General features: G+C 41.9%; 1 long non-coding RNA gene across 1 annotated transcript; it reads left to right on the top strand.

Annotated features, from left to right (window-relative positions):
• Positions 1-817: 817 nt before the first annotated feature.
• LOC120962371 (uncharacterized) lies at positions 818-4,403 on the top strand. Its single transcript, XR_005753140.2, has 4 exons — positions 818-1,258; positions 1,714-3,883; positions 3,981-4,045; positions 4,150-4,403. It is a non-coding gene; the product is annotated as an uncharacterized lncRNA (long non-coding RNA).
• Positions 4,404-4,608: the final 205 nt, after the last annotated feature.

Below are 4,608 nucleotides of genomic sequence, written 5' to 3'. Positions count from 1 at the left end.
CCTAATTCGGATAGGCCATAATGGGCCCTGGGTTACACTACAGGAATCAGGAACATTGCCATCTGCCATGGCTAACGGGAAAGGCATGCCTTGCGGACGGCAAAGGCCTTTACAGTCAGCCAGCAGACGGCAAAACGTCCGGCTGAACGAGCTACGGCAAAGGGCACTTTGCCGTCTGCGGGCGGACGGCAAAGATGCAAAGGCCTTTGCCGTCAGCCAGCGGACGTCAAAAGGCATGGCTCTTTGCCATCTGCTGGCGGATGGCAAAGGGCATGGCTCTTTGCCATCTGCTGGCGGACGGCAAAGGCTGCAGGCTCTTTGCCATCTGCTGGCAGATGGCAAAGAGACCAAATAGGCATCAATTATGTTTCTTCTTATATCAATTCATTTTCAAAGAAAATCAAACACACACACACACATATATATATATGACCAATATAGCATATCCAACACATGTTACCAATAGTAGCAAGTTTCATCCATACATATACATAGTAGGGCTGGACAAAAAGCTCGTTACTCGTGAGTTTAACGAGCGCTCGGAAGCTCGACTCGATAAGGCTCGTGCTCGTTAGTTAATGAGCCGAGCTGAACAACAATTTTTGCTCGTTAATATAAACGAGCTTAACGAGCTAGCTCGGGAGTATCACGAGTAGCTCATTTGGCTCGTTAATTTTCAGATCACTAATTTTTAGTTTAATTTACTAGTGCTCAGCCCGGCCCACCGTCACAGGCCACAACCCACCACCTCCTTGGCTCCTCCCCCATGTTCTATTCACTTTTATGGCCTCGTGGGAATCTGTTCAGTTGGCCTTTCGAAGAGACCAGAGGAGGAGTCGAGGAGACTAGCAGCAGTAGCAGAGTAGCAGGGAGCGGCGGCTATATCTAGGTCTTCGTCTCTTTGACCCCGGCGTGGCGCCGTGGCTCTGCTTCCTTCTCTACTCCGGCGGCCGCCGGTGACGACTTCAGCCCGCCTCGACCCGCCTCCGCCATCTCCATCCTCATCCCCATGGAACGGCGCAAGCGACCAACACCTGCAGCCGCGACTCCAAGCATGGAGTCCAAGGCCCGAAAGAAGGTGGTGAGGAAGAGGACTTCGGCCTCTGATTCAGCATCAGAGGAGTCTCCTTCGATGGCAGCAAAGCCTTCTCATCCTCGACAGCAAGCGCAAGGACAAAGGCGTCCAAGAGCAGAGGCGGCGACATCACCGACATGCTCTGACGCTGATGCCGATGCTGTTGGCGTTGGATCAGGACCGGTGAGATTGTTTGTCTCACACTCTCCTTTTCATTTTCTATTAATTCCAGTTCATATTAGCATATACTTTGAATCTTTGACGCCCTAGGTCATCCAAATTCTAGTTAATTGATTGTGAATCTACTAAAATACCAACTGTAGTTAGTTGATTGTGGAAATACCAGTGTAGTTAGGTGAAATACTTTGTCACACACACACTGACACAGGCACTAGATTAGTCATGTTCAAGTACCTAGCTGAATGTTTGTGGATATCTTGTGGATTATAGTTTCATTCCCTAAATTTTGTACATGTTCTAAATCACAGTATCACTTACTACTACTTAATGCAACTTCTAATTTTGTATATGTTTCGGTTCATTATTTGTATTCCTAATCAATCAATCAATTCGCATTAATAATATTTTGTAAATGTTTGGCTTGTAAAATCTGAATCATTCTATTTCATTTTCCACAGGAAGATGATGGTGATGAAGATGAATGGGTAGAGGTTAATGAAGGGTATGAGGAGGTTGATGAGGCAGAGGCATATGATATGGATGATGATATGTCTGAGCCTTCTCTTGGATCAGGAGACAATCGAAATGACACAGAAGTTGAGGTCAATGGCAAAGAGAGAGCAAAGAAAGGAGGAAAAAGGAAAAAGGCAGCAGTGGATACTACTAAGGTGAAGGTGAAGAAAACGAGACTTAAACGTGCAGAATGTTGGCAGCATTTCAAGGAGGTCAAGGCTGTAAGCAAGAGGATGCCAGGGGCGGTTGTTACGAAGGCAAAATGTTGCATTGTGCTAAATTGTTTTATTATACTCCTGGGGGATCAACTACTAGTCTCAATAGGCATAAAGATGTTTGTTCAGTCTATCTAAACAAGAAGGGAAGGCAACTACAGCAAGGTACAATCAACTTTGATCCTGAAAAGCCAGGTGCATCTCTCATAGTAAACCATGAATACAATCATGCGAAAGTCGTTAAGATCATAGCAAAGATGATAATTGTGCATGATTATCCCTTTAGAATGGTAGAGCATGCTTGGTTCAATATCCTCATGAGGTATACGAATGCGTCCTACAAGTTCATTGGTCGGAAGAAGATTAGAGCTGAATGCATGAAGCTTTATCTTTCCGAGAAAGAAATCCTTAAAAAGCAACTTAAGTCTGTTGAAAGCATTAGTTTGACATGTGATCTATGGACTTCAAACCAAACTCTCTCATACCTAGCTGTGGTCGCTCACTACATAGATGATGATTGGGTCATGCAATGTCGTGTTTTAGACTTCATAGAGCTAGATCCACCTCACTCGGGTAGTGTCATAGCTCAAGCAGTTTTTGAGTGTTGCCAAGAATGGAAAATAGAAGATAAGATCATGACAATCACTATGGATAATGCTTCCTCAAATGATAATGCTGCCAAGAGATTGATGGACAAGATCATTGCTAGGTAATCGGCTAAATTTATTCCTAACTACTTCCATGTTCGCTGCTATGCGCACATTGTCAATTTGATAGTGAATGATGGCATTGCTCTATTGCAAACTTTGATCAATAAGCTTAGGGATACTGTCAAGTATTTGAAAAAATCCCCAACATGCATGTACAAATTATTGATGGTTTGCAAGTCTCTGAATATGGAAATTGGGAGAGGTTTATGCCTGGATGTTGCTACTAGATGGAATTCTACATGCAGAATGGTAGAGGCTTGCACTGTGTATAGAGCTGCTTTCAAGGAGTATGCAGAGGTAGATGCTACCTACAAATGGCAGCCTGAAGATGAAGCATGGGCATTATATGAGAAGATTCAACCCATCTTGAAATCATTTGCCGAGGTAACAACTGTATTATCAGGATCTACCTATCCTACTGCCAACATTTTTTATCCATATATCATGAATGTTAAGATTGCTATCATAGAGCATGCCATGGTTTCAAATGCAAACTTGAAAAAGATGGGAGAAGCAATGCTTGATAAGTTTGATAAATATTGGGATAGCAATAGTGAAGGTGAGGGAAATGAAAACAGTTGGAAAAACAAAAAAAGGAAAAGAACAATGTCATGGTCATTGCCACCATTCTTGATCCTAGGTTTAAGATGAAACTTGTTGATTACTGTTTTAAGAAAATGTATGGTAAAGAGAAGGGCAGTAGTGAGGCCGAGGAAATCAAATCTGAATTCTTTGATCTCTATGCTACTTATGAGATGGAAAATCGCAAGAATGAGGCTGGCAACAATAATGAACAGAGTTCAATATCTAGTAGGCAAACAAGTACATCTATGTCCTGATTGTCAAGTGGGTTTCAGTCCTTCCTAGAGGAGACAAATTCAGAGCCATCTAAATCTGAATTGACCAGTTACCTTGAAGACAAAACCCATCCAATTCTGGATCCAAAGTTCAGCGTAGTTGATTGGTGGAGATTGAATGCTCATAGATATCCTATCATGGCAAAGATGGCAAAGAAGTTCTTGACTATACCAGCAACTAGTGTCTCATCAGAGTCAACATTCTCTATGAGCGGCAGAATTCTTGATGACTATTGTAGCTCTCTCAGCCCAAACATGGTTGAGGCACTTGTGTGTGCTTCTAGCTACATTAAAGGATCAAAAGAAAACCAACTTAAGCCTACAATTGTAGTGGTAATATTACTTATTCTCTACTGTGTACTATCTTCTTGTAACCTTAAACTCTTGCTAAATGTTAACTGAAATTGCATATTTGCACTTACCTTTGTAGGAAGATGGCAATGATGACGATGTCGAGTTCATTCCATTTCCTGAAGATACGACGGAAAGTAACTAGTAGGCTTCCCATATTTTTATTAAGTGTGATTGTATTGCTGTAGCATTGTACTATTGTATATTTTCTTGCATCATAACTAGTGAATTTCTCTATGTCTATGTAGGAAGATGAATTGATGAACTGATGAGCAACTTATGTGAGGAGCAGGAGCTACATTGCATTTCCTCATCTAGCAGCTATCATTTTATTTCGGTCATTGTTATTTATGTAAGACCTTATGTTTGAACTGTCGTGCTGAAGTGGCGAAGTAGTTAATATAATATGTACTGCTAGTCTGCTAATCGAACTTGATCCAATGCTGAGCGCCTAACCCATGTTTGGCTTTCTCTTTTGAAGTCCTGGACTTGTCTTTGTCAATGGCCCTACTTATTGTTGTTGTTCACCTAGCGATTGTGTATGAAGTATGAACCATAATGGTGGTCTGACTTATGATTGTGTCACTCTGTGTTGCTGTTGGTTGCTGCATTATGTGCTGCTATTTGGAAAGAGTAAATTTGGCAAAGGGTGATGCATTACTACTTTGCTACATGTTTAAATATTGAATATATGATGGAATGCTTCT

This window comes from Aegilops tauschii, chromosome 4 (genome assembly GCF_002575655.3).
Source record: "Aegilops tauschii subsp. strangulata cultivar AL8/78 chromosome 4, Aet v6.0, whole genome shotgun sequence".
Taxonomy (NCBI): Eukaryota; Viridiplantae; Streptophyta; class Magnoliopsida; order Poales; family Poaceae; genus Aegilops; species Aegilops tauschii.
Note: the sequence above shows the minus strand (reverse complement) of the source record. Positions and strands in the feature narration are given on the sequence as shown.